We start from the raw sequence: 12,156 nt of genomic DNA, 5'->3' as shown, positions 1-12,156 counted from the left end.
GGATTTGGAGCTGGAAGAATCGCTCTTTGAGTCTGCTGCATCATATGTCATTAAATTTGAGGACTTTTGAATTTGAGATTTCACAAGTGAGTTGGTAAATTGGTGTTGTTTGTTTGATTGGGGCATTGCACCTACATTTTCTTGTTCTTTTCATTTTTTAAATGTATTGTGGTGGGTGGCCTCTAGTTTCAGTAGGGGCCTAGTTGTTTCTTTGTAAGTAAGTTTTCTTCTTTTATAAAGAAAACATGTTGCACAGTTCACTACATTTTCTACAACTTTTTGAAAACATTTGCAATATTTATTTAATTCACTAGCCCAGTAGTCTACCAATAGGCCTTTCAGCCAGTAGACCCAGAGGTACTCATGTTTGCATGAAACAACTGTTTCTATGGTGTCTGTTGACTTTAAACATCATTTAGGGCATGGATGGCATTGGATTGAAATGCAAAATGTAGTTTTCTATTTTTGACTTTATTTTGTGTGTTAAATAAATGCCTTTGTTTGATGTATGTGGTTGTTGTGTAAATGTTTTTTAGCCCTGTGTATTTTCATTTTTGGTATTGTTGCATTAAAGCTGTGTTGTTTAGCATGCCTCCTTTGTCTGGCAAGTGTCTGTGTTGTGTTTGTAATAGTGGGCCAGCATTTGCCTTGGCGTAGCCTCAACGTATGACCAGGTACTATTTTCTGTGTCCCTATAGGCCAGATTGAGTTCATTGTTTTCCAGGCCTCCTGCTTGTTGTTATTGTGAGTGACTGACCATGTGACTGGTGGCTATTTTGTGGTGGTGGTAGTGTTTTTGCCATGTACCTGCACGTCTTCTTTCCTTTCTTCCTTTTGGCTTATTACTTCTTGCTGTGGTTGGCATGCCTGGCCATGTGGCTTGGGCAATTTTGTGAAGGAAACCAGTGTGCTTTTGCCATAGGCCTGCATTGTCTGTGTTCCCTTTCTTGTTGTTGTGGCCTGACCATGTGGCTGTCGGCCATTTTGTGAAGGCAGCCAGAGTGTTTGGCTATGGGGCTGCATTGTCTGTCTTCCCTTTCTTGTTGTTGTGACCTGGCCATGTGGCTGGCGGCCATTTTGTGAAGGCGACCAGTGTGCTTTTGCTATAAGCCTGCATTGTGTGTCTTCCCTTTGTTGTTGTTGAGGCCTGGCCATGTGGCTGGCAGCCATTTTGTGAAGGGGCAGCCAGTGTGCTTCTGCATTAGGCCTGCGAACCGTCTTTGTGGTGGCCATGCCTTCCTGCTGGTTGTTGTTTTGCATTCAATTTTTCTTCTTTTATGTTTTATGCAGCAAAAAAAGTAGTACAATTCACTACATTTTCTAAAAAATGTGCAATAATATTGATTTTAATTAATTCACTATGTGGCCTAGTCTGCCAATGGGTTTTCCAATCAATAGGCCCAGAGCGACTTATGGGTTCATGAAACAACTGTTTCTGTGGTGTCTGGTGAATTTAAACATCATTTAGGGCATGGATAGCATTGGATTAAAATTCAGAATGTGTATTTTGGGGTATTTCACTTTTTATCATGTGTGTTAAATAAATGCCTTTGTTGGATGTGGGTGGTTGTTGAGCAACTAGCGAACCTTTTTTAGGCCTGTGGATTTCGTTTTTGGCATTGTTGCATTAAAGCTGTGTTGTTTAGCATGCCTCCTTTGTCTGGCAAGTGTGTGAGTGTGTTTGTAATAGTGGGCCAGCATTTGCCTTGGCATAGCCTCAGCATATGGCCAGAGACTATTTTCTGTGTCTATATAAGCCTGCTTGAGTTCATTGTTTTCCAGGCCGGGTCCGTTACATTGGTATTTTTGTTGTTGTTGTTCTTCTTTCCTATCCTTCCTGAGTGTACTGTACACCAGTACACTAACCATGAAAGCCCTTGTTTTTGTCAAAGTCTCACAAATGTCTACACTGTATTGTTATATTTTTTAAATAACTGTGGTAATAAATATTAATAACACTAACAAGTGTGACCACACAATAAGTTATATATTATATTTGTTTGTTTGTACTAGTAGTAATTGACCACAACAATGAATGCCACCTTTCAATGATGTTCTTCTTGCTTCTTTGCTTTTAGGTGCACTAAAGAGGAGGAGATGTCATCACCCATTGTACTGCCAGACAGAATTCCTGCTGTGCATGATGTCATGTGACGTGTGGCCACAGACATCTCTTCAACTTGTGCCACTGTGTGCTGCTGACATCTTCAAGATGGCCTCCAAGAAAGGTACCAGGTCCAGTACCACGAAAGTTGCCAGCGAGAAGAAGGAACTGCCACTTACCAAGACCAGTATGTCGACCATGACCTTTTTTAGGAAACAAAAAATTGCGCCTGCAGCAGCGGGTCTGGGAAGCAACCTGGGAGCAGCACCCCCACCCCACCAACCTAGGCCCAAGCCCATGTCTGTTGCTGAGGCAGGCAGTCTAATTACGAGTCCAAAGCCAATGAGCAGTGATGTTGAAATTGACGTATCGCAAAGTAGTACCCAATCAATACAGGAAAATCAGATAAGTGGCAACAACAGCCGCAACCACCCCCAATAGTAGTAGTTCCTCCCAAAGAAGGGGCAGTTCAGAAGTTTAGGTTTACTGCAGAGGAAGAAATAGAGCAAGCCACTCTTTCAGGAGATCCATTGTCTTCCAGATCCCCAGCAAGGAAAAGGAGGGTTAGTCCATCAACTTCTTCTCCAAGCCCACTTTCTGATGATCTAGACATTACTTGGTTCCCGCCTCTGTCTGAGTCGGAGACAAGCCACGCCCACGAGATGAGGCTAGGGAATAATAAGGTTCCAGAAAGCCTTAGAGTTATGGAGGTATATGTAGAAGAGGAGGATGATGATGATGACGAGCCAGTCATCATAGACATTAGTCCCGCCCCAGTGGAGACCGACACAACCCCATCCCAAATTGCTGTGAGGGATGTGGCACGGATACCACCAACACAGATGATACCACCAACACCACCTATAGCTTACATATTTCGCCGACAGCGACCTACATCCACCACAACCACCTCAGTAGAAGTAGTTACTGCAGAGAGTCAAACTTAACACCCACCTTCCAGTTCATCCGGGATTGCAAGTGGCACCAGCAGCATCCGAAAGTTGACCTCCCCAGTTTGGGACTTCCTTTCAGTTAGCAGGAAGGAGGTGAACATTGCTATATGCTCCATTTGTGGACAAGGTGTTAGTCAGGGTAAGCTTGGTACAAACTATGGTACTGAAGGCCAAACAACCCATCTGAAAAAACACCACTTGATCCAGTGGGAGGCACACCTTAGCAGCCAAAAAACTGCACCCATTGTTACTGGTGAGGATGAAGAAGTATAAGATCCAATCATGGTGGAAGTTGAACAAATGGGAGACATTTTCTCTGGTACACAAAGTAGCCCTGTCACCAGCAATGCAATGGTACCACCCACATCGTCATCAGCAACATCGCAGTGGCACAAGACTGAGTCAGGCGGAGACACCAAGGGGTCCCAGGCAGAAGAGCACCGCAACAAAACAACATCTGGCGTCAAGAAATCACCTCAATCAGTTGCACCAGAAAAGAAAAAAATCCAGACTACAATTCTCAGCATGTTTAGGTCAGAGGGACAGTACGAACGTAATCACCCGTAAGGGCACGTTAACAACGAGAAGCTAGCTAAAATGTTGGTGCCGGACAACCTCCCTTTTTCTTTTGCAGAAGGTGTGGGTTTTCTTGAATTTGTGACAGCTATTTGCCCAAAATGGAACCAGCCGGTCCTATTTCGCCTGAGTTGCGGTTCCAGTACTACATCACGATGTGCTGGAATTGGTTGGACAAGCTTTGCAGCAGAGTGCTGTTTACACTATCCACCTGACAACAGACATGTAGACCAGTTGCTAAGCCACTGATTACATGTGCATCACTGCACACTGGATCTCTTTTGTAGGGGTTAGAGAAAAGATATCTGTAACAGGTGTTGTTGACACTGCTGAATTTTTTAAGGCCACTCGGAACCATATTGCTGCAAACATTTTAGAAGATTTTGACAGTAAGGTCATTGAATGGCTGAGAACAAGAGGGCTTACTATTGTTTTTGTTGCCACGGAAAATTGCAGTACTATATTTAAGGCCATGGCCAATGGTGGCTATTTCAGGGTCCTGTGTTTGGCTCACTGCATTAACATAATTGTTCAAGACTTTCTGAAAAAAGAAGACCGAGTCAGCAACTTACTGACCACTTGTCGATGAATCTGCACACATTTCAGCCATTCTTTTAAAGCCTGGAAGCAGTTGAGGATCATTCAATGTGAGCAAAGAATACGAGTTAAAGCACTCATCCAGGAGGTACCAACACTTTGGAACTCAACATATTACATGCTTGAACGTTTGTTTGAGTAGTACAGATCAATCAATGAATATGTAATGCAAAGAGGGGATGCTACTGTGAATGGCATGATCATTCAGATGGACCAATAGGGCCTAGTTAAATGCCTGACAAATATGCTATTTCCTTTTGAGCTCTTCACACGTGAAGTCAGCAAGGAGGACTATACTATGGGCCAAGATATCCCATTGTTGCACATGGTACAGGATCAGCTGAAGGGGGTGTCTGCAATGTACTTAGTTGTGGAAGAAAAAAAGAAGCATATCAGTTGGTGGAGAGCTTAACCCTTCGCTTATCTTAAAATACAAGGGTGCAGAGAGGAATTGTGTGATGAAACCATTACATTTGTGCCACAATTATGGATTCATGGTACAAACCTGTACTGCACACTTTCATTCCTTTTTCAGAAGGGGATTTTGCCAACTACATAACTTGGATAGCTGTGGAAGCCAGCCGCTTAGAAAAAGAACAGCTTGTAATTAGAGGCCTGCTAATCCAGGCCACAAAAAGTACTGAAGGGCAGCCGGCTTCAAGTTTAACTTCAGAGCCTGAGGGCAGTGCTGTTGGTGCACAACAGCCAAAACCACCAACAATACTAAGAACAACATCAACAACAGCAAGAACAGGAGCATCAGCCCCACCAAAATTGGCACAGGAATGGCCTCTACATCAAGGGCTTACCAGTGCTGAGGCGAAGGCAAAAGAGGCAGAGCAATGCGGAGGACCCCTGAGCTTTGAGCTGATGGTCCAGGCCTATCTGGATGACCCAGCAGATGTCTACATTGATCAAAACCCATTGCTGTATTGGAATGAGAAAAAGCACCAAAGGCCTTTTGCCCAAAATAGAATTTTGGGCAATCTGGCTTGCCCTGTCGCAAGTGTCTCTTCTGAGCGTGTTTTCAGTGCTGATGGTGCTGTTTAGACATTGAGAAGGACCAGCCTCTCACCCCAAAACGTGGAGAGGTTAACCATGACCAAAATGAATCAGCACTTTATACCACCAGATTACACTATACCTGAAGTAGCACAGCAGGAAGATGATGACGGCGAATCAGCTGAAAGTAGTGTGTTAGATGACCTACTTCTGGGCGAACCACCATTAATTAATTAATTGCAAGTTTATATAGCGCTAGGATCGACTCCCGGAGGAGTATCTCCGCGCTTCGACCGCTGCGAAACCCTTCCTGGCTTCCCTGAGAGATGGTCCCTTAATGGGTATCTCCAGGGTGAGACCAGGCATCCCCGGCGGTCTGGTGGGGCCGTTAGTGAAGATGAGGCAAGCTAGTGCCTAGAGTTGCCGAGTGCGATCGCTGATCAGAGTGGGCACCGAGGCGAGAGAATTATCGAGTCCGCTGACCCTGGTCCAGAAACCTGCCGCGTCGGGAATCGAACCCTGGTCCCGGGCCGTCCTCTGCTCTCAGGTCTGCCGCCTCTAACCAGTGAGCCACACTACTTCACTTCAGAGTTTGAGGATGAGCCCTACTTCCCTGACAACTAGGCTCTTTCAATTTCCAGTTACTTTCTTTCTTTCTTTGACCACCCCCCAAAAAAAAGATATAGCTAAGGAACATTATTTACTTTATTATTTATTTGCGTGTGTGACTGTCTTTCTGGTTCACAAACCCATCCCCACCGTCTTACTCTTTTTATTGCAGGATCAGAGATGCAACTGTGTGCAGTCAATGAAGAAGTAAAGTCTACTCCTGAGTCACCCGAAAGCCATTTCTCTCAAGCCAGACATTGAATAGAGATTATAAACAAATGTGTGCCTGCCTCCAACCCTGGGCCCTGACCATCTATCAATCCTAGAGGTACTGCTCTGGAAGAACACTCTGGTAAATGATGGCATGCATTGCACGATGAGTGATTGTTGTTTGTTGTGAATTTCTGTTCTACAAAGTGACACAAGTCAATCTTTCCCTTCTTGTTGTTAAATAACAAAATTATACTACAGGCCGATCCATTGCATTTTTTGTGTCGGGAGTGGACGAGTCTGGAGGACTCACTCGATAGTCGGACACTGTTGGTACAGACTCGGAGTTGGACACCATGACCACCATACTCTCAGTCAGAGTCCGGTCAGGAGGATCAGAGATGATTGATGTAATAACTCAGGGCGTGCCTCAAGAATAAGATGGATTTTTTCACATTCACTGAAACCAACCTATTTGGATGATTGATGATGACTTTGAAGTGGTCTAAAGGTAAACAACAACAGAGACCAGACCTATATGTCTGTGTAGTGGTGGTGGGCGGTGAGTGTGGTGTGACGGACAGCAGTGCATTGATTTACTTCATTTTGAAAATGCAATGTTACAGTGTGTATACTATGTATGTGTGCTCAGTGCTGTCTGGCTCAAATCTGAAGCTAAGTGGAGTTTGGGTGGGGGTGGCCTGTTGCTGGAGGTAATTGACATAAACAGAGTCTGATTTAACCATGCTGCAGCTGAAAATCTTCTTGTTGTACTCCTTCTCATGCAGTTTAACCTTTTATTTTCTCCTTGATTTTTCAATATCCTTTTGGTTTTTCCATCTACAGGCCCTTTACTCTGCTTCATACTGGCAAAGTAACTCACACTTACCATACCAAACAGCATCCACCAGGCACCCAAGATTCACAGGCGGACAGTCCAATAGGAATGCAGAGATGCAACTCCCAAATTATACGGTATCTTTTTTTGTCTCTTCAATCATTTCGACCGTGTGTGTTGTTTATGTTTTCTTTTTACTCCTAAATATCATTTAATTGTATTTGCTATCTTTCTAAGCCCGGTACAACAGAACATAAATATAATATATGTAGCTTGGGTATCTCTGGGGGCAGACAGGCAATTGCATAATAGTATACTTCCCTGTGCTTGTCTAGTACCACTCATCATCATGCATGTATTTCCTTTTTCCTCCCATAACAGATTTATGATGGTCGGCTGCCAGATGAGTGTTGTACATGTGTAGTGTTTGTCTTTGTCAAACGATTCCCTCAATCCCCCTTCCCAACCTTTTCACCAAACCCCTAACCCTCATCCCCCAGGCTGTGTGATTTATTGAGGTGTCACTTAACAATTTGTACACCATTAATTGATCACACACTTGGTGGGGCGGATGTGGTGAAAGCAACACAACAACTCAGTGCAGGGTGAGGAGGATCTTATTCTTAACTGAGCTCATATAGCCCACACTGACAGTATATATTCTACAATATCCACAACAGCCAGCACAGTGTATGGTTTTTTTTCTTCATAGGAACATCTTATTGCCAGTATCATGATTCAGCCACTGCATTAATTTGTGTCTATGCTGGTTAAGCTTGTCCACTTTGTATAGTTCTTAGTAGCTCAACATCGTTCTGAATAATAAAAATTGTTATCACTTATCATGCTCTCTTCTGGTGTCTGAGACTGAGTCTGTTCTAGAAGTCTAGTCTCTGGTGACTGTCATCCAGGTTGCATATAATAATAACAGCATTAACTCAGTTTTTTTTATTTCAGTTTGTTAACTTCCCTTTCGATGAATAGTCCCCACTCCAGAGTCCTTATCCTATACTTTTAATTTGCCTATGAGGGAATGGAACCTCGCTTCTGTTCTGAATCTGATGAGTTTGCCTTCAATAGCAAAAGAAACGCTATCAATGCATGCTGCTACTACTACCACCATCATGATGGCACCTTGGGAAATCATGGAACCCTTGCTTCATCTAATAAGGTAAGAGAAGTGAACTGTCATTGCTGTTCAACGATAATCAATCAATCATTCTATACAATGGTAATTCACCTCCCACCCCCTTCGAGTCTTTAGGAGTTCAAAATATTATATAGTAGTAGCAGAGTAGACACTATCAGCAGAAACAAACAATCAATATCCCGCCCAATTGTTTTAAAGTCATTCATAATCATAAAATGTAAAAGTATGAAAAGCTTTTTCTCTGATGAAATCTAAACCAAACCCACAACTGGGTCACCCCTCTCCCTAACCCCAACCAATGTCCAAATAGGGTCCAAGAAATGCCCATCAATAAAGAAAAACCCACCAATCCACCAACTCCCACCCACAAACAGATTAAAAAAGGGGCTGAAGAGAGCACTACACCCGTTCCTGCCTGTCTATAATATTCGCCAGCCTTCGCATGATGCGGCGCTCACAATGGCGCAAATAAGGTGGAGCCGCAGTGCTGGTGGAATGGTGTTGGTGCTGGTGGGCACCCATCGGACTGCAGCAACAGTGTGGTGGTAGAGTGGTTGTTGGGGCCTGGCTGGAGCCGGGCCATCTGCAGGAATTTCTGCCTCATCCTCCTTGGCCACCAGCCGCTGGTACTCTGCCCTGATGGCCTCCATTTTCTACCACCGGGTCCAGGCTGCAATCTCCACCCTGGTCGGTGGAGCAGCAGTAGTAGCTACATATCAAAAAAGAAAAAAGTCAAATTGTAAACAATGCTCTTAGCAAAACACATAGAAAATAATGCCATGGGTACTATGGAGAGAGGTGATTGACGATGGGTGGGTGGGTAGGAAGGATACATAATGTTGCACTTCAAAAAACTACTGTGAGTTCAGAAAGGAGTCAGAAATACCACCTCCTCGCCAATTTGAAGAAAAAAAACCCCCAAAAAACATTCAAGGCAAGTAAAGGTGAGGCAAACACCACTACAGAGGAGCACCATAGTTCCTTATTCTCCTTCCCAAGGATTTACATTCATCATTGCATTGTTCTTCGAGTATTTAATGTTTTATTCTTCATCCATGGCTTTGCTACTCACCCCCATTTCAGTTGTTTTTACATTTTCTCAATCCACATTGAAACTACCAAGCCATCCATATAGCAATCTATCCAAAGTTCAAAACATGGCCCTCTGTCTCACTCTAGTCTCATGATCTCAAGTACAAACTTTTCAGTAACATACATTTGTCCTTTGACATTTACCCACCCATATATCCTTAAGTTTAATTCATTCAAAAGAATCCACCACAGGATTCTAATCACCCTCCCAGGCAGGCATCCTTTCACACATACACTTTCACCCACCCAGTCAAGCTTCGTTCACACCCGTATACCAACCTTTCATTCATCCTTCATCCACCCATGCATCCTAGCTATCAGCCACCTATAGTACTATTTATGCATCCAGTGCTTTCACCCACGTATCCTTAGCTTTCAAACAAATAGAATATATTTCATTCAACCTTTCCCCTTCCATCCTTCCCTTTTCCAACAACCCATAGTTCAAGGTCTTGTTCATGAAACGTTTTCTGCTGAGTTGAAGGTAAGAGTGGCCATTAGTTACTCAGTTCAACTTCAACTCCTGCTGTGTTAACCTGTTGTTCACAAGTCAACAAGACTGCACCTTTACAGTAAGCTTATAATTATAATTAATTGTCAATAATAAGCAAGCAATATGACTTACCACCGCCTGCCACTGCCACTAGCTCAACCCCCTATGTTGTTGTATCTGCAGAGTGGCTGGTGCCGTCTGTGCTGGCCCCGGCACTGGTGGTCGGTAGGGCTAGAAAAAAAAAGATTACACATTTCTTAGATGCTAAATACACCTACCCCCTATCAATTGTTTCATAGCAAAATAAAACACCACACACATCATTCACTACAATTGGGATACATTACAGACAGTATCTTCTATAAACAATATTGGGATGGGCATTTTATGGTTGGAAAGTTTAAAAGACGCCTGAAGTCAAGGCAAGAGACAAGCTGTTAAGGAGTGGCTGGAGCTATTGATTGAGAACTGATGTTTTGAGAAAGAAATATCATATGTCCTTGGTTGGCAAATGCAATGGGGCTGTCCTCCTCGTACTTCCTCCCATGCCATGCTTGGTGCACAGTCATCAGTTCACCAACTGCTGCAAATAGTAATAATACTAGGCCTAGATAATAAGAAGAGACAATTTTGGGGTGTCCAACATGACTTTTGCCACTCTCATGTTTTAGTGATTAAGCCTTCTCATCTATTACAAGTGTAGAATCCATTACTTGGGCAATGGGAATGTAATCTGCACGGCAGAGGAGTAGTAGTAATAGTACTATGTGACCAATGGGTTCTCTGAGTCTTAGAGTACCACCACTAGGCAGTCCACAAAAGGATAGAGGGAAAGCAGACTGAAAAAAGCAGAAGAAAGGAAGCTACAGACAGACCAGTAACTAGAGACAGTTTGCGGTAAAGCAGAGAAACTTGAAATATAGAAAATAAGTAAATAGGATAATGAAGGGATAACAAGAATTTAGAAATGGATACATCATAGAGGATTTGGAAAAATAATATATAAACGGGTAGATGGCACATTATTAAAAAAGGAACAGTAAAATTAGGGGAATAAATATATTAATATTAACACCAGGAAGACTGACTGGGTCCAGCTCAGCCATCGGCCAAGGAACTCTGGGAGGCACCTCCAGCTCCCGGACCCTCACCCAACTCAGCCCTCTTCTTGCCCCTGGATGCTGATGTAAAACAAGGGTCCCCAGTAATCTGACCAGGTGCAATCTATATTATAGAAATGAACACTGGTGCTATAGAGGCTATTAGGGTCCTCAGGTAGCCTAGGCTACAACTACTTAAACAAGCATTAGTCATAGGAAACAGAGAATAAGTTCACGGGGGACTTGCTGCGCAATATATGGCAGGACACAAAGTTAAATTACATCACATTTATTAACAGCATAAATGGAGTATCACTTTTTGCATTCAGGTGGTAGTTCTGGTGCTCACACAAATATAGTGAAGGTGCGTGAAGTGAGGGATTGGTGACATTTAAAAATACATCATATTGACAACAATAAACAAAACTCAAATTAAATTAGTGCAATGGAGGAGTTTTGTTTGTAGAAAGGGGTCAACAGCATTTCGATCTCATTTAATTGAGATCATCATCAGGACGAAAAAGGTGTGATCGAGTAGAAACAACGAAGAGGAGAGAACATGGTGTCAACCATTGGTCTCGAGTGGTGATAATTTCATTTCATACAGTAAACAATATTTGAAAAAAGGAAATAGAGGGGTAGCCTAGGAATAGGGCTCCCTAAACAATGAATGAATGAGACAATTAAAATGTCACAATAAATGTGTGTAAGAACAGGAGTAGCAGGAGAGTGCCGCCTCCACAAGAAGAATCATCACGTTAAGCAGACACAATAGTGGGAAAAGGTCTCAATTACGCAATCGGTCTGAAGGGAAATTAAAACATGCTGAGGAGCCAAGGGGAGGCTGTAAAGCTCGAGAAGCAAGAAAGTGAGGCTAAAACCAAGGCTGCATCATGCTAAGAGGCAGCAGAGGGACGTAAACCAGGGGGTGGCAGTTGCGCCGGGAGCTACTGAAAACCAGGGAGGCCAAAAACCAGGGTACTGGGGCTACTTGAGCGTGTGGATTTGCGGGGGACAGTTACAAGGCCCAAAGCCACGCAATGGGGAATGGTGAAGCCGCGGTCAGCGAGAAAGGAAAAGGACTCACTTTCGAGGACCTGAGAATCGGGAACCGTGGCCATAGGAGGTCAGGGGAAGATATGGGTGCGGCGTTTGTGCGCCGATTAAGAGTTGGCTGGTGCCAGCATGGAAAATTGTCTTCCTGTGAGGAACCAAGAGGGAGTCAATTAGCAGAGAGGAATGGAGATCGCGCCGAAGCTCAGAGACATGAGCGCAACTTACCGGAGGTCATGGGTAAAGTATAGGGGGGCCGATGAAGCCGTGAGTGGGGGTCAAGAACCAGTGTAAATTAGAAGACAATCGTGGGTATTAACCGTTAATCTGGGGAATTAAGGGGGTGGGGTTAGGCATGTGAGACTGCATAGGGTTACTG

At 43.6% G+C, this 12,156-nt stretch overlaps 1 pseudogene; it reads left to right on the top strand.

The window, feature by feature from the left end:
• Positions 1-7,922: 7,922 nt before the first annotated feature.
• Positions 7,923-12,156, top strand: part of LOC147702059 (uncharacterized) — a 43,636-nt pseudogene continuing 39,402 nt past the window's right edge.

Source organism: Lissotriton vulgaris, chromosome 7 (assembly GCF_964263255.1).
Source record: "Lissotriton vulgaris chromosome 7, aLisVul1.2, whole genome shotgun sequence".
NCBI classification, from domain to species: Eukaryota; Metazoa; Chordata; class Amphibia; order Caudata; family Salamandridae; genus Lissotriton; species Lissotriton vulgaris.
The sequence above is the reverse complement of the archived record's forward strand: the minus strand, read 5'-3'. Positions and strand labels throughout refer to the sequence as shown.